This window comes from Mustela putorius, unplaced genomic scaffold (genome assembly GCF_011764305.1).
Source record: "Mustela putorius furo isolate JIRA1106 unplaced genomic scaffold, ASM1176430v1.1 tig00000129_pilon_pilon_pilon, whole genome shotgun sequence".
In the NCBI taxonomy this organism is placed as follows: domain Eukaryota; kingdom Metazoa; phylum Chordata; class Mammalia; order Carnivora; family Mustelidae; genus Mustela; species Mustela putorius.
This window is the reverse complement of record NW_025421290.1, coordinates 49149434-49167389: the sequence shown is the minus strand read 5'-3', so window position 1 is coordinate 49167389 and position 17956 is coordinate 49149434. Positions and strand designations below refer to the sequence as shown.

The 17956-nt window shown below is 54.0% G+C and overlaps 1 long non-coding RNA gene and 1 other non-coding gene across 27 annotated transcripts in view; both read right to left on the bottom strand.

Annotated features, from left to right (window-relative positions):
- Window positions 1-17633, bottom strand: part of LOC101683862 — an 84142-nt gene extending 66509 nt beyond the window's left edge. For 5 of the 26 annotated variants that reach the window (XR_006604823.1, XR_006604802.1, XR_006604813.1 and 2 more), the window contains exons 1-4: window positions 17409-17626; window positions 15046-15208; window positions 6008-14078; window positions 2928-2999 (exon numbers count right to left, since the gene is read on the bottom strand). This is a non-coding gene — a long non-coding RNA (uncharacterized LOC101683862). Of the gene's footprint in view, window positions 1-2927; window positions 3000-6007; window positions 14079-15045; window positions 15209-17408 lie in introns of all 26 variants that reach the window. The other 21 variants (XR_006604834.1, XR_006604829.1, XR_006604835.1 and 18 more) reach the window with 10 other exon arrangements.
- On the bottom strand, window positions 14871-14947 carry LOC123390587. Its single transcript, XR_006605134.1, has one exon. It is a non-coding gene; the product is annotated as a small nucleolar RNA SNORD112 (small nucleolar RNA).
- Window positions 17634-17956: the final 323 nt, after the last annotated feature.

Genomic DNA, 17956 nt, shown 5'->3' with positions numbered 1-17956 from the left:
TTGGTTCACGACACACTCTCACCACCAGCCTAAGCATAGGTCTCACTGTATGTATTTCTTCACATAATAATCTCATGATAATAAACATGTATGACCTCATCAAAAACAAGAGGAACAGCCACTGTAAGCATCTGCTCTATACTTCTTACCCACAAAGGAACCAGCCCAGGTCTTCTTGCTAATGGACTCAGATACACAAAGTTGAGGCAGTAACAATCTTTGATTCCAGGTATGATAGCATCATTGTTCCCTACATTGTTCCCTTTTACTGTCTTGACTTATTTTTTCTTTCAATATAATAAACACATCAGGTCAGCACTAATGCAGAACAAAAATGTCCATCAGCACTTATTTTGGCACTTCTAGTCCAATGCTTCTTACCCACAAAGGTCGAGAGCGTTGCTTTGTTTTATGATTTACAATGGCCCATCATTGTACAAGTGTATTAATCTTAACCCATAACTCATAAAACATTATCTTTGGTGCTTTATTACCAGCTCTTTTTCATTCCTTCATTTATTTATTCGACTACTTCATTTTTTAATTTTTCATTTAAACTCAATTAGACAACATATAAGTACCTCATTAGTTTCACATATAGCGTTCTGTTAATTTATCAGTTAAGTTTAATAAAACCCAGCGATCATCACATCACATCCCCTCCTTAATGCCCGTTACCCAGCTACCCCAGCCGACACCCCCGCCTACCCTCCTGCAACCCTGTTGGTTACTCATCCGATTCATAGTTAACTATACAGCAAATACACTCAGAGCCCGCAACCAGCCCCCAGACCAATGAGCTTTCTACATAACTGTTGATAGACTGACTGCCCACCCACCATCCCAACACCCTGGGCTTTGTTTCCGTTCTGTTCTGTTTTTGTTTTGTAGTAACTACAGTTGGATACAACAGATTACTCACAAGCCTTGTTTAAAAATACATCCTCATTAGACCTCCATAATTTTACTTATGCATTCATTCACCTTTAACTATTCAGTAAAACCCACTAAGCCCCGCCTACACCCATGTACAGTTTCCTTCCCCACAGAGATCTTTCCTCTGTCATGAAAAACCCCCATGTGCCCATTCGACGGAACACAAAGCCCCATTACAAGGAAGAAAATAGCCTAGACCTCTTTTGTTTGTTAATATCGGGTTAGCAGACTTGGGTTAATCATAATCTTTTGTCCAGAACACCTTCTCACAATTGCTGTATTTGAGGCCTTTATTACATTATTTCTTGAATCTTTATTCTTTTTAATAATAAAATTAATAACCACAAACCACTCCGATCTCTTGATAGCCCTCGGTTGTGGAGACTGAATCATGAACCTTGGTTCAGGGTCACTTCTGGCCACTCCCCCAGGGTTGCCCCTCTGTTAGTTTACTGACTCTTAAAACCTATGTGAGAACCATGCCTGACCCCCATGCCCACGTCCCCGCTCGTGGACCCTTGCTGCCCTCTGCCTTCATTGGTCATTCCCGAATCTGCCAAGCACCCTCCCCTTCCCCGTTCATGAACGTATAAAGTTTGATCACCTATGTGGATTCCTGGCAAATAACTTCCATGGGCCACTGGCTTGCAGGGCCTCTGCAGGGCTGTCAAGGGGGGAGAATGACTTCGTATGACTCACGGAGGAGCACACCCGCCAGGGGTTGGTTAGTAAAAGGACTCAAATCGAGGTCCTTGAGCTCCATGTGCCGTGACTACCCACTCACCGTCGTAAGGCACAGCCCCCAGGAGTTAGAACACACGTGCTCAACACCAAACTGCCTGCCTGCGAATCCAGACTCAAACCCTGACAGGCTGGGCAGCATCAGGGAAGTGAACGAACCTCTCTGTGCCCGTTTCCTCATCCGGAAGCTAGTCGCAGCACTAGTCCCTGAGCAGGATCGGCCATTACTGTCCCACCAAGGGCAACCAGGTCAACTCCCCCACCCGCCACCCTGTCTCTGAGCCCCTCACCCAAATCTTTCTTCCCTGTGCAGCAGCGCCCGAGCTGTGGTGCTAGACAGACAGACAGACCAGGTTCCACCCCAGCAGGCACTCACGAGCTGTGTAACTGCAGAGACGTGACCTGGCCTCTCTGTCTTGTGCCCCGACTTGTGCGATTTGTAGACTGAGGACAGCAGCACCCTCGTGGGTCCAGCGTGAGGGTGCAGTGAGCTAGCTAGCGGCAGTTCCTCAAGCGGCTCCCCACCCTGGAACACCCTCCCCCCTTCCCCAGCCCACCCGCCCACCCCGCTGGCCAAACAGCCCCCAATCTGATTAGAGAAACAAATTATCTTGATGCTCAGGCCAAGCCGAGGGTTTCGGGAAGGATGGGCCTCGGGCAGGAAATTGTTGGGATCTGTTCTTTTTTGGACACGGCATCAAAGCTTAAACAAGTGCCCTGGAAAATAGAAATCCAACTAAGGGATGCGCTTTAGAAAACTGAAATCTGTTTCATGAGATGGGGCTGCCCTCGGGGAAGTCGATGCCAGGAGATTCTTGATGATCGAATCGTTTCCCAGACACTACACATGCGTCTACTCCGACCCTTACTGCCAATACAGCCACCTCCCTCCCTGCCCTCCCCGACTGGCCTGGTAGGTGCCCAGCACCCTCACCACAGTGCAACTCTTGAAACATGAAACATTAAAAACAGATTAAATTGTAAAACCTCCATCCATCCCACTTGTGTGTGTATAATGTACTCTGTGCATAAAGGCATCTGCGTAGGGGCTCTCCCACCAGGCTGGGAACTTGGGCTCCTGCCTTTGCCTTCACCCCACCTCACGGCCTTAGGCCAGGCCCTTCCCCTCCCTGAGCTTCAGGTGTCAATAACCCACCAGCCTGCCCTCCCTCCCAGGTGGCGTGGAAGGGAAAAGCATCGAGTTGAAGTGCGCGTTCCCTCCAAGCATCAGAGGATTATTAATGCTGTACCTCCTGCACCCAGCACGTAGTGTTCGCAGCACGCCTTAGCATACATTATCTTGTTTGATCCTCACAGCAGCCCTGTGAATTAGACATAATAATCATAATTAGCCGATACTGATTGAACGTGGACAGTGCCCCAGGCACTACTCTCCCTGCCTGGTGTGCACAGACTGTCTTCCGGGGGGAGAGCGTGTACAACACAACAGCACCTCTTTTTTTCTTCCCCCCAAAAGTTCTGAGCACACATTTTGTGCCAGGCACTGGTCTAGGTCCCAGGTTACAGCAGTGACCAAAACAGACAAAATCTGAGAGCTCACATCCCGCGGGTGGAGACTGAACGGACAAAATTAAAGATAAGCCCAGTAACGAGGTACACCACGCAGCGGTAAAACTACGAAAGAAAACAAAGCAGGAGAGGGAGCGACAGCCCACAACCACGGGAAAGCCTCGCTGAGCACATGTCCCATTTTACACCCGGGGAAACTGAGCGTCAGAACAGTTAAGCGACTGATAAGCGGTCACACAGCGAAGAGTGCTGAGCTCCGGAGTTTCTTGTCCCCACTTGTCCTCACCTCCTCATGTGTGTGGTAGATCTCACTCTCTGATACCCCACCATCAGCCTATAAGGGGAGCGCATGAGTGCAGGCAGGGGTCAGTGCGCCTCCCACACAGGCAGTTCCAGAGGCACAGGGCACCTCCGGGATGTACTAATCACTCTGGGTGGGAAAATACACTGACTTTCTTAAAGAAGACACAGTGGGACGGATCCTGATTGTGGGACAGATCCTGATTCGGTGACGGGAAATGCTGAATCAGAGCACACACCCATCAGAGCCCAGCAAGTCAGCACAGGTGCTAGCCCCATATCCTACCTAGGGTTGGGGGGCATCCAAATGTATTCCCCTTCCCCAATACTCCCCCCACAGGCAGCTACACACTGCCATGGCTTAAGCTGCAAATATCCTGCCCAGAAATGGGACATGGTCACCCAATCCTCAGGCTCTCCATGAGCTAAGACTCCATGGAACAATTCTTCGTTCCAGCTGGCCACCCGCAAAAGAACAAAAACAATTTCCAAAGTGATTATTTTCTCCCCCCCACCAGGAAAAATTAAAAAAAAAAACAGATAGACAAATTTGGCAAGAATGTATATGAGAATACAGGAAGAACTGGCCCACTGCTGCTAGAAGCCATGCAGTTGAACACACAACTTCGTGGTCCACCTTGCTCTTCATCTACTCAGCTTCTTTTCAGCTCCCATTCAACCTCTCCATAATTCTCAATACCCAAGGAAATTTCTATTCCAAGGCCTAATGTTGCATTAGATGGATCCTGTCCATTTAGTATGTTTAATTCTCATTTCCTTAGCTACGGCTAAAACTTTCTAGGCTTAAATGTATATTTGTTTCTATTTCAGACTCCCTCTCCGAAAGCAAACTCATACACCCTTCTGAGCACCTGTTCAGCTACCTACAGAATGTAGATAATGATTCTTAGCAGAGATACTGAATACCATCTCAATAAAAAGTCATGACAATTACAATTTTAACTATAATGGAGTAGGTACTGAATGTGAACCATATGGGAAACACTGTTTTAAGCTCTTTAAGTGTTTGACTCATTTAATTTTCAAGTACCCATGAATAATTAATGCCGTGGGGAAAAATAATAAAGTGCTGTTGGTAACCCTGTATTATTATTGAGGAAACTGAGGCACAGAGGTTAAATACTCACAAAACTAGTCAATGGCCATCCTAGGAATTAAGCCTGAGCATCTGGGATGTCTGTAACAGGACTTAGCCCATATGCAGGTTATCAAAACATATCTGCTAAATTTGAGCCAGATCTTCAGGAAGGCTTGCTGATTTGTCCTTCAGCCCTCTGTCTGATTCCCTCCCTCCTCTCCTTGTACTCCTGTAGGCTCTAGATTCATTTTTTACATCTGCTGCCCTAAATATTCAGACATCAAAGGAACCACCAGAAATTGGACTTGATCAATTACACTGCAAATGTCAGTGGTACAGTTGACCCTTATATGTATGATAGTAGCAAATAGGACAAGCTAGAGAAGGTGTTACTTGAGAAATAAATTTAGAGTCTGGGGGTTAAGAGGGCCAGGTCCCTTATAAACCAAGAGGGTGAGTCTGACACTGGTTTACCCCAAGGAGTGCATTTTTTCTCAGACACAGTCTTAGAGAAAAAGAAATGGAAGAGCATATGAGTTTAGAAGAAAAAAAAGCAGACCAGGCTTCAAATCCTGGTTCCATGCGGGTCCCTGCATGATCCGGGGCCAGGCACTTAGCATTCCTAAACCTCAATTTTCTTGGTTTTTTTTTTTAAAGATTTTATTTATTTATTTGACAGACAAAGATCACAAGTAGGCAGAAAAGCAGGCAGAGAGAGAGAGAGGGAAGCAGGCTCCCTGCTGGGCTCAATCCCAGGACCCCAGGATCATGACCTGAGCCGAAGGCAGACGCTTTATTTCACCCACTGAGCCACCCAGGTGCCCCAATTTTCTTGTATCTTAATTGAGGGTGGTGATTGTTATCATGGAGGGTCACTGTGATGATTTAGATGAGATAAACTTATGCCACATGGCCACAAAAGGACTGAGCACGAGGCTGGGCTCGGGACGCAGCCAGCCAGGAGAGCCTGCGGAAGGAGGCTGCCTGCTGTTTTCTCAGTGCAGTCCCCTGCTGGGCCTGAGCGTTGCTGCTGAGACGCTCCAGCGCCACAGCTGGGACTTGGTCCCTGTGAGCCAGCAGCCCACCTGTAGTCCCAGAGCCCCCTGAGCTAGTCAGTTTGCTCAGAAGCAGAAGAAAACGCCAGCAAGCTCCAATCGAAGGAAACACCTCTTCGGAGACCAAGGAAGCCTTTGATGTTGGTGAGAAACTGACTATTCTCTCTCACTTTTCCATCTACCCACCCTCTGCACCTGAATTCACTCCCCTACCTCACCAGCAGGCTTCAGCCACCACACCATCTCTCCATCTGCTGATGCCTGGCCAAGGCGAGCATGCAGCCAGCCATCAGACCAAACGTCCATCCTTCCAGCCCTCCATACTATGCACAGGGATCAGACAAACCTGGATTGCAGTCCTGGGTCTTGCTTCCTAGCTGATCTTGGACAAGTCACCAACCTCTCAGAGTCCTCTCATCTGTAAAAGAAAGGGAAATCAGTCATAGCTGGGGTGAGGATTTAGAGAGAGAGTGGACGTCATTAAATGTCCATTCCCTCTGCTTCTGCAACTGGGCCAGGATGTAGACAGGGAGTACATCTTGCATGACCTATTGAGAAGACCTCTTTAGAAATTATCTGTGGTGTTTCAGGGGCATGCTCTGTTTCAGGGGCATGCTCCCCCTGTGGCCCCAGGGGCTGGGCAGTGGCCAGAGCATTCTGGGGTGGTGGCCCCTCCTGCACTCCCAGCAGAGTGCGCCATCTAGTGGATCGGCAACCAGTGGGGTCCCTGGTAGGTCCTGGGTGGCTGGTCCGCTGCGGGGTGACAGTTCCGAACCAGCCGGAGGTCCCAGGCCCCAGACGGCAGGACCGCCCTCTTTAAGATATGGCACCCCTACTGTCCTAATCACTCGGGCGGCCGGGGCTGCCAGGAGCCTTTTGTTTTGTGCATGCTAGCCAGTTCTGTTTTGCCTACCCCAGCCCAACTCCCCTGTAAATGTTTCCAGAAAAAATAAAAAGAATATTCTAGCACCTTCTGTTTTGCCCAATGTCTGTTATGTATGAGAAACAGGGCTGGGGGCTTCCTGTGCACTGTCCCTTATTCTCTAAGTGACCCCCAGGAGAGACTCAGCAGTTGCCCCATTTTCAGTAAGAAAACTGAGGTTTACTGAGGGTGGGTTACTTACACGTGAGGGTAGATAGTCAGACCCCTGAATTTATATCCAGACTTACCTGCCATCATCCCAGTGCACCCATGAAAGTGCAGGAAAAGAATTTGGACACTGATTTGAACAAGCCAACTGTAAAAGAAATTTATGAGTCAACCGGGGATATATGGATGCTGCCTAGATGTTGGATGACATTAAGGAAAGGCTGTTAATTTTTTAACGGCGAAGGTGGCATTGTGGTTATGTTTTTCAAAACCGAAAACAGTCCTTCTTTCTTCGAGACAGGCACGGAGATATGCTCCGGGGAAACAACACGGTGTTTGGAATTTGCTTCCACATGGCCTGGGGTGGGCTGGTAGGGGACAGCACACAGCTTAGAGTGCTGTTGGCACCTGGATGGCAGTGATGTGGAAACTGTGTAAATTATGATGAAAATATGTATTATTTTCTCTACTTTGGGGTTATTTCAGATTTTACATAATTGAAGGTTTTAAAAATCAACACGTAAAAATCAAGTGTAGGAGGGGAGGGGGCGGGAGAGGTGAAGCCCCTGGAAAAAAAAAGCAAAGAAGCCGAGCACCCAAACTAAGTGATGGGGGGTATCAGGGGGCCGATTCAGAGGACAAATGCCTCGAAGTGGAGAGGGCATAAGTAACGGGCCAGGGCTGGTGGGAGCAAAGCATTCTGACTCGGGTGGATTTCGGAGAAAGCACAAAGGTGCGGGGTGCTGCAGAATGACATGCCCACCGGCCACCCCGAGGCCTTCTTCCTGCTTCCCTCAAATACCCTGAGCTCCCCCTCTGGACCTCCTGGGCTCTCCCTGGCCCCTGTCCCCCTCCCTAAGCCATCCAGCCTCTAAAAGGACCAGCCAGCAGTGCCCCTCTCCAAGGCAGGGCTGCCCACCTGATGAGTCCTGCCTGAGACCAGCTCGGCTGGTAAGAATTGAGCCATCTCGCTTACAAGGGTCTTTTTTAGTTTTGCGGGGTTTTTTTGCTTTTTTTTTTTTTTTTAAATTGCCTTTTGGGGAGGAAAAGAATTAGTGCTTTTTCCCTACAACTGTGTACCAAGCAGTTCTCGGGGTCCTCAGCCCCTTCTCCCCCTCTCTCAGCCCCCTCTTCTGCATCAGTCATATCCCCCACAGCCAACGGACTAATGCGGACCCCAGATCCGGCCAAACTCCCCGGACCCTGGGGACCACCCCTGCCCTCCTCCTCCCCTCGCTGATCCTGGCCCCTGTGTGGGGGGCTTCCTGGGCATGTCACCACCATGGAAAAAGCTCCCTCCCTCCTCCTTCTCCCCCCACCCCACCATTCTGGAAAGCCAGCCACCGGACAGTTCCCCGGGACCCTCCCGCAGCCAGCTGCATTGCCACAGAGCCCCGGGTGAGGGAGGGGCGCAGCCGGCGGCCCCCCCCCCCCCCCCCCGGCCCCATGCCAGAGCCTGCCACCCCCTCCCGGCTGTCCCTGGCCGGCGCGGGGCGCCTGGCCCCCCTTCTCGATCACGCCGCAGTTAAAAGCGTCACTACAAAAGCAAAAGCACCGGTCCCTACGGACAGTCTCCCCCTCCTCACTTTCTGGGCTCAGAAATGTGTCCCAGGCAGCCCCCTTGTGGCACTTGGGGGCGCCACAGACTCTTGGCTGGTGGCTGAAGAATTCAGACTGTCTGATTCCACTGCACCGTGAGTTGGCACAAATCTTAAGTGGCCCAAGTCCTCCCGGCTGCAGACCTGGCTCAGCCGCCTCTCTGAGTCGGGGGCACGGCTCTCCTCCCTCGCCCCCTCCCTGTCCAGCTCGCCCTCCTCGCTCCCTCCCTCCCGGAACCAGCGCTCTCCTGTTGAATGCAGCTCCAACAGGCTGACAGGTGTCTGACGACTGCAACAGCGGTGGGAGCGGGAGGGAAGGTGTGGGGACAGGGGGGTTTTCTTAGGGTGACGTTTCGGGAAACTGAGGAGCAGGGAGGCTCCCAGTCCCTGCGCCTGTCAGGAAAGGGGCCAGAGACTCTCCCTCCAAGAGTGGGTTCCAGTTTTGAGCATCTCCCTGAGGTGAGGGGCTGCCCTGAAGACTGCCCTCTGCTTCCCCCTCTCAGCCATCAAGCCCTCATCCCCTCCAAAGCCCGTCCTCCCCACGAAGAAGCCCTAGTGCCCCCCCCCATGGGTTCCATCCTCTCTCACGCACTGTCCACATAAACAAGCCCCAGCCCCCTCCGTCTCTATCTGCAATCTGCTTGGAGGTGGGCAGGGCCCTCTCCACGTCAGGTTAATAATGCTGTTCTCATAAGCCTCTGCCCATAGGTGCTACCACCTAATTTTGAATCTGCCCTTCAAACGGATTGGGCCACAGAGGAGCTGGGATCTCAAGCACCGCTGGGAGGTGCTTAGCACTAATCAATCCATCCCCTGCCCACCCACGCCCCCCCAGCACTCGGCTCTGCCTTCCCGAGCAGTCTTCAGCAGCCGGGTGTGGTGGGGAGCTCCGGACGGCCTGGGGTTCCATCCCAGCCTGGCCTCACAGCAGCTGAGAGACGGTGAGTATGCGACTTCACAGTCCCCTGCCTCAGTTTCCTTAGCAGCCCAATGGGGATTATGAGGCTGGTGCTCAGAGTTTTTTCCCCCTGGGGTGAGTCCTGTGCAGGCAGCCTAGCTCTGGGCTTGGCCCTGAGACAAGGCTCCATAAATCTCACCTGCCATCATCCACCACCCCCCACCCCAGATCTCTTGATGTGCAGAGACTGACTTACTCCCTGTCTCTCTCCCCCACCAGACTGAGCTTCCAGGACAGGAAGCCGACTGCCAGAGCTCGGGGTCCAGCCTCCCACTCGGGTCTGGGCCTGACAAGGTAGGTGCACTGCGGTGGTCTGGAGAGTGAGTACCCGGGAAGATGCCCAGAGCCCACAGCCTGTGAAATGCCCGGAGCCCACTGGGTTTCTCTTTCCCAGACAGCACCCCCTGCTGTCCAAGCCAGCCCTTCCAGGCGGCAGGAGAACCAAGTATCTCTTCATGCCTCACCCCGGGGCCCCGCGCGGTGTTACATAGGAGGCAAATTCTTGCCGTATTAAATGCAGATGTGGATTCGCGGGCGTTTCTAGCGCCTGCTGCATCTACTGTGAGCTCACAGGCCAGGGGCTGCCTCTGGCTGACTTGATTTGTGCTATTAAGCCGGCAGAGGGGTCTCCGGCAGGCCAGGTTCCCGTCTGTATTCGGGGCAGGGTCGCGGAAGGCCAGACTGTTTTCTTTCTTGCGAGCCACTTGTTACACGAGCGCCTCCCTCCCTGGGTCCCGCTGTCTACTCCATAAGCATTCAGGCAGTGTCTGATGTGCGCTAGGCGACTCTTATCTTGTTTCATCTTACGGGGAGAGAGCCCCTCTCCCCTCTGTTGCACAGAGAAAACACAGAGGCTCTGAAAAGTAGAGGGAATCGCGTCTCCTCACAGCTAGGAAGCAGGGAGTCCAGCCCGGTCTGGTGCTGTCTGTCTCAGGAGCCCCCCAGCCCCGCCGCAGCCGCTGGCTGCCGCCGCCGCCGCCGCCACTGCGGGCTGACCAGGGCCGGCCGGCAGCCAGCGGCTCCTGCAGAAAAGGCAGGGGGTTTGCATAGAGAGCGTTCTCCCTGGCAACTAGCAGAGGGGCCATAAAAAACGGAGGCTCAGACACCGCTTAACAGAGAGATTCGAGCAGCTGGACCTGGGAGCGGAGACCCGCGCCCTCCCCTGGGCTCTCTGCAGAACAGCAGGGCAAAGGGCTCCGTCCCAGACCCCACTGAGCTGGGGCAGAGGCGCCCCGGGACAGGTGTAGACGGCCGCGACCGGGCCAGGGACAGGGACCCCAAGTCTGATCCCCCGGTGGGTGCGGGGGCTTGCTCCTCAGCACGGGGAGGACAGGACTGAAGTGCGCGTGCTGTCTGCGGAGAGCCGAGGGCAGAGGGGGCGAGGGGCCGCTGCAGAGCCGCGGAGGCAGATGCAGAAAGCAGGGGAGGGCTCGGCGAAGCAGCTCGGTGTGCGAGCCCTGAGCGGGCTGCTCGGGGAGAGAGGGAGCTCCCTGTTACGGGAGGCATCCGAGCAGAGAGAGGCAGGCCGGTACTTGGCCGGGAGGCTGCAACACGGCTCCCTGCCCGGGCTGGCAGCCCGCACGTCTAGGCCTTTGAGAAGCTCCTACAGAGCTAAGTCCCGCGCGGGGCCGCCTGCGGAGGAGGCAGGCCGGGGTCAGAGCAAGGATGCGCGGACTTTTCCCATGTACCTTGCCCTGAGCTGCATGGCAAAGGCGCGGAGATGGCTGGTGGAGCGCTTCTGTCAATGAGGCAGTGAGGGAGAGGAGCAGAGGATGGGGGTGAGTGCACGGGGCCAGTGGGGGAGGGGGGAGGGGGCTGTCCCCCAGCTAACTCCCCATCTCAAGGGCCAGGCCACCTGAAATGGCCAAGTGCCTGCCCCAGCTCCCAGGCCCAGCCAGGCCGGCCTGGGTCCTCTCTGGGGCAACAGGCGGTGCGGTGGGTCGGGGGAGCCTTCCTGTGGGGGTGGGAGGCGGGGAGGGGGGATTCCGGGGGAGTAGGGGGCGGTCTGGTGAGTTGAGAGGCCGCCTGGTCATGGGAAAAGCAGGGCCTTTTTCTGGAGGCTGGGCCGAAGCCACGGATTCAGCCGGCTGCTGGACCGTAACTTGGATGCTCTGGGGACTCGTGAAAGCCCCCCGCCCAGCAGTGGGGCCCAGGGACCTGCATGTTGATGAATGCAGCCCACGCCGCATCGGGCGCTGGACCTCCAGGCCCATTCATGGGGGCTCAGTTCCCAGGAACTCTGGGTGGACGGGCCTTTATCAGGGGACCCCCGCTAGACAAGGCTCTGTTCTGCAGTTTCTAAAGGAGTTTTCTTGTCTTTGTTCCCAGGGCAGGCGCTCAGGGAGCGCGCACGCGTGTGCACGTGTGTGTGTGTGTGTGTGTGTGTGTGTGCGCGCGCGCGCGCGCGTGTGTGCACACGAGAGAGACAGGCTGGCTGAGGGGCCAGCCCGGGGTTCCTTGTCTGTGAAATGACCAGGCTGTCCCAGCTCACCCACCCGAGGCAGTGACGCACTTTCATGGGGCAGTAAGAGCCTAAGACTCTGGGAGGGCAGGGGCACCTGGGGACCTGGGGACGGAGCCCCTGTGTCACTCCAAGCCCAACTGTCCCGCTTCTGACGGTCCGCTCTGCCAGGGCACGGTCGGGGTCCTGACAGCTGCTCTGACCCGCCGTGGGGGGGCAGCATCGTGTTGCAGGTGGAGAGTGGAGGCTGGTTCCCCACAGACAGACAGACAGACAGACAGACTGCCCCGCTGCCCCTACCTACTCGGGGAGCTGCTGGGAGACCTTGGGGAAACTGCGTTTCAGAGCCTGGGGTCGTCGTTATTCTGTCCCTGCTCTTCTTTTCATCTGTTAAAGGATTGCTTTGCAAGTGTTGATTTGCAAACGTTTGGGAAGGTGGTATTTGCATACGCATCCCAGCCTCTGCCGCATTGTGGGGGGGAGGGGGCAGCGTGGGGTGCGGAGCAGATGCCACGCACCTAAGAAATCCTGCAAAGAAAGGTCTCTGGTCAGGGGCAGCTGGGTGAGCTCAGGTTTGCACTGGTGTGGATTTGCAAAGTCACCCCCCCAAATCCCTAAGCAGCCAAAGGCTATAGGACAGCACACCCCGTGTTCCCTGCAGGGCAGGCCAGCCAGGGAGGGGGCTCCTGCTGGGAAGGAGGCACGTATCCCCCTCCCCAGGATACTTCCTTCAGCTCCAGACACAAACAGAGCCAGGCTCCCCGGCTCTGGCCCCCGCATCCCCACGTGAGGAAGTGGGCAGTGGGGTTTCGGGCCACAAGGTAGGGGCACGAGAAACAGCCCCCAGGGTGAGCCGCTCCAGAGTAAACAAACCCAGCCTTTCGGAGAGAGGAGTCTTTGTGCCCCGAGGCCAAGGAAGTTCACATTTGTGTGAAAGGCATCACAGGAGCCCGGCTTGCCTAGGTAAGGCTGCCCCACGCACAAAAACCCCCTTCAGGCTGGGCCTGGCCCAGGGAGCGTTTTCTGTGAAATTCGGGAGAAGTCAGGTTTAGCCAGAAGTTTTTGCAGGGATTATTAACCCCTAGAGACTGTACCACTGCTCCTTCCCAGCAGTCCTTGCCAAAGTCCATAAAACACACGCCTAAAAAATGTGCCTGAAGAGCAGGCTGACATTTTCTATATATTTCTTTAAAAAAATAAAATAAAATAAACGATTGCCAAACTTTTCAGGAGAACCCAATTAAACCCGGCAGGGGTAGCCCCTTCCCCTGCCAGGGCACTGACAACGGAAAGGCCAGGGTCTCCCCTGGGGGTGTCTACCCTGGGGGGAGGGGAGGGGGGCTTGATTCCCGCCCACACTCTTCCAGCCTGTTTTTCTCCCTCTGTGGGTCTCCCTGCCCTGATGGGGGGCCGCCTGCGTCTCTAGGAGGGAAGCTTCAGGGTTTCAGACAGGACGGAAGGGGAGGGAGGCCCCCGTTTTCCACCGGCTACTGTGCTGGGTTATTTATCTGTGTAAGCGGCTCCGTCTGCCTATCACGACTGGGTGTGTGCAGATACTTTTCTGATCAGGAAACTGAGGCATGGGACTGCTCAGGGCCTTGCCAAAGATGTGCACTCCATGTCCACTCTGGAGCTGGGTGTGTGCTCTCAAGATGGCCAGCCTCTCGGGGTGTCCTCCCCACCCCACCCCACCCTGGAGGGACAAAAAAAAAAAAAAAAAAGCCAATACCTTGAGCAGGTCTGGTTACTTCTCTCCCTCCCACAAGCAGGGGAGGCTCTCTGCCCCCACGGTGATGTGGGCCTGGCATCATCAGCCCCTCCGCCCCAAAGCCTGGACTCCTTCTAGAACATGACCCTATCCCCAAGCTAGCACGCACTGTCAGTCTGTCCTCTCTCCAGAGCCAGTCACCACAGCTGGTGGGCCTGCTGTCACATGCTAAGACTTACCTCCTTCTATTCTGGGACTGGGCCCATTTCCATCTCTGGCAAGGACAAGGCCACAAAAGACGCAATCAGCGGTTTCCAAGCCATAATTATGGACCCCAAACCCATCACCAGTACACTCAACCCTGGGATGCTGCCACCCCCTACTCCTAGATTCTGGGGCAACCTGGTGTTGGCCCCTCGAGGGCAGGGCAGAGTCAGTGGGGGCCCTGGAGGAAGCCCCCCCTCCCCAGGCATGTGCTTGTGGCGTGACGCAGTCAGTGCACTCACCCGGCGCAGGGCAGACAGCCTCAGTCCTCGGGAGCAGAGTGAGAGGCCTTCTCAGTGAGAGGAAAGCAGACCCAGGCAACCCAGGAGCCCAGGGCACTAGAAAGGGACAAAGGAAAGGGGGTGATTAACATGTGTCTGCTTTGGTGAATTCTAGAAAAAATGTAAAACATTCTCCTGAACTTGGAAAACGTGCCAAAAAGGCATCCCACTTATGGGGACTGCGCTTTGCCTGACTATTGAATGACGTGTTGGGGGGAGTTCAGCGTGGCCAGGCTAAGGCTCTTGGACCTCATCCCAGAAGCTCCAGGAAGTCAGAGGGAGGATTTAAAGCAAGACAGTGACAAGGTCAAAATGGCATTTTAGGAAGATCAATGAAAATAAACTTTGCAAACCATCCAACCCACCTCCAAGAAGCTGGGATAAAGCTGGGATATGCTTACAGATTCAGCTATAAAAACGCTCGTTGTGAGGCCATGAGCAAGCACAAAACACGGAAGCGCTTAGGTCCCTTTCCACGGGCACCCGTGGAACAAAATCGTAGGAATACAACCTCGGTTCCTGACATGCTCATTTATCTGTGCAAGGTCCAGTTTGATCTCATGTATTTATTTTTATTTATTTTCTTAAATAATACAAAGCAGCGGTGAACCTGTGACCCCCTCCCCACCCTCCAGATGACCAGGACTTTGACCAGAGCTCCTATTTGGACCGGATCTTCCCAGGGCCACCCGCAAGCCCCACCCCGCCCCGCCCCCGCCCCCGCCCCAGCACACTTACAGCTGGGATTTTCCACAATAGGAGAGGGTCTAATCAACCAGGGTGCATACATACCCCGGAATATTAAACAGCTCTTAAAAAGAATGAAACAGCCGAGACCTATTGTCTTTTAATGGACCTCAGTATTTCGCACAGAACTGGATTAATCATGAGCCTTTGTTCATAATCACATCGTCATCATCCGTCCAGGCATGTCCCTCTTTTATTTTGCTAATTGACGCATCCATATATTCATTGGTGATAATGTTATAAACACTCGGGAGCCCGCTCCTGAGAAATTACTTACACCTGCCCCGCACGCCTTGTCCCGTCCCGGAGGGGGAAAGGACCTGGGGCTCCCGTGACAGCAGTGAGGGGGTTAAACCAGCCCGGGTGTGTTCAGATGACAGGGTGGTACTAAGGTGCGTTCTAAGGCACGGTGTCGATCTTGATTATCTCCAGGCAGATTCCTGAGGGAAGAAAAATAAGCAGAAGAAAATGCACACTGCGATGTAGCTTATGTAAAAAATAAACAAAATCGTGTATTTTAGAGGTCTATTTATACACATACGTGAAGGCACGGACAAAGTATCTGGAACTCCGCACCTGAAACGGGTTAACAGCAGCAAATATGCTGGGGGGTGGGGGGAGCTGGGCGGGAGGCGGGGAGGGGGGCACAGGGCTTTAGCTCTTATCCGCAGTGTTGGATTTTTAGTAATGAGTCTATTAATTTTCCGCGCATTCCTTGCATAATTAAACATTTCGCATAGGTGTTTTTTTTTTCTTTTTTGGTTTTTCTCCTTTGTTGGTTGGGAGTAGGGGGAGTGGGTTGTTTTCCTTTTTTAAAAAAACACAAGGCATTTTGGCTGAAGGCCCAGGACGGGGTACACATCCCCAAAACAAGTTCTGCAGACGCGGGGATTTATTTTATCCCCGAGATCGTTCCTCTTTTAATTTTATGTGTTCTAAAGCCGGAGCCCTGGGGGCCTCCCGGTGGCGTGTCGGTGACAGGAGGCCAGCAGGTGTGGGCCTGCGGGCTGCGATTTCTCAGCCGGGATCGCGCAGATCCCGGCGGGGGTGTCTCCAATGCACCCATTGGGGAGGACTTTCCTTTTCGGTCTTTAAGAGGCCCCAAAAGCGAGTGTCCTGGCCCGTGTTTTCGGGGATTAGCTGGCTGGAATGAGAACTCTGGGAGAATGTTACATGAGCTAAGCCTGGGGAAGGGGACACACGGGCCCTCCGGGGAGCAGCGGCCCCGAGGCTCACATGCGCCGTCAACAGCCGCGCGGCTGGCAGCCGGGGCCTCGCCGTCCCCTGACCGCTAGATCTCAGCGCGGACCCCCCGCAGCTGCCTTTTCCCCGCCTCTCATCAAGGGGGAGTGCGGCTCAAGGCTCGGGGGCTTCTGACCTGTCGGTTCCCGGACAAAGGGGAGCTACCCCACAGGTCTTCGCTGGCCTCCCTTTGTGACCCCCTCCCCAAGACACTTCAACTCCGGCTTGCTCACTGAGCTCCGGGCTCCACTCCCCCGGCCCCCTCCCAGCTGTCAAAGCCGTCAGAATCCCTGGGCAGGCACTGGGCTACGCGCTAATGGCAGCAGACACCATCTCAGTCTCATCTGAAGATGGAGACACAGAGGCTCTGCGACGCCCCCCAGAACCCCAAACTAAGCCAACGTTCAACCCCAATCACTGTGAGCCCTTGTCTGGTTTCCCCTGGCCTCCCTCTGCACAGATCAGCTAACTGATCCATGGGTTCGAGTCTCCCCTCTCCACAGCACAGACAGGGACCTTCTAGAACTTTCCTCCCCTCTGCCGGGCAGTTATCTATTTTTGACCATGACTTCGTGCGGAAGAAATGCAAGCACAGGTTAACCAGCCCTGCGCCAGCATGAGCAGCTCCTAATCGCCTTTCCCGCACTTGAGGCTCTGCTCTTTGTTACCCAGAATTTTCTTTTGGCCTGGGTTTGGTCCTCGTGAATACTTTAAGGTATTTGTCATGGTTTTTCAGATATGAAATATGGTAGGATAAAGACAAATAAAATACAGTTCCCGGGCTGCTGTCACCTGCCTCCACCTCCGGGGGCCAGGGTAATTCAACATGGAGACGTTCGCTGCTTGGGAAGGCCTCGTAAATCTAGGCACCACCCGTCCAAGCCATACAGCTAACTCAAGAAAAGGCTCTCCAGATCCCAATGCTGACCCCCGACTGTCCCTGCTCCCCTCGACTTCCCTCTGGGTGCTATAAACACAAGAAGGGCTTTCCAACAGGGAGGGAACAGATCCGCCTCAAAAAAAGAGTGATTTTTATCTGCGTTGAATACCTACTGTGTGCCAGACATGTTCCATTTTATTTAAGGTATCAATGTCTATAGAGGGCAGTCCCCATCCTCCAGAAGAGGAGGGGGACTCACTGTCATGTGACCAAGGTCACCCAGGGGAGTTTGTGCTCTCTGACCGCCCCCCACCCAGCAGGCTCCTTGGGCTCCCCTTGGAGCCCCCACCAGAAAGGTCTCCCTCTGTACATGGTCAGAGATGTTAACACCTCCCGTGATGATATACATAACAGAGCGACAGCATTATTCTGGATTTTTAATTATAGTATCATATGAACGCGGTGTCAGGTGTCTACCTACCCAGAACCTATGTGGTGTAAAGACAGGGCGTACATACCTGGTCTGCTGGGAGGTCAGCCTAGGAGGCCCACGTCCACCCTGCTCTGAGCAGGGGTGCCATCCCAGGGGGCAGCCGCGGCCTGGCCTCTGGAACCCAGAGCTCACTGCCCATCCAAGGGGCAGCGAGCCTCCCCTGCAAATTACAGAGTTCAGGTTAGCTCCATCCTGAGCGGGATACACATTTACAAATGATCCAAACTTACAACTCAGAAAAAATGAATTCACATTGCAGACCTTTCTCTTTGATCCTGGGCCAAGCATCTGCTCTCCTCCGGGGGGTGGGGGGTGGGGGAGCGCGGTCTCACCTCCAGCCGCCTGGAAAGGGAGAAAGGAAACCACTCAGAGTTCTACCCACCTCTCAGGCCTCACCTGCTGTCTGCAGCCCCACTGTGTGCCAGCAGCAGGCGGGATGAAGGAGTAACACGTGCACACAGACACCAGGGTTAGGACAGAACAGCACAGGGGTCCCCCTGGACAGGCTCCCCCTGGACACGGCCCTAGGTGAGGGAAGATGCTACTTAGAACCAGCCATGAACTTGAAGCTCA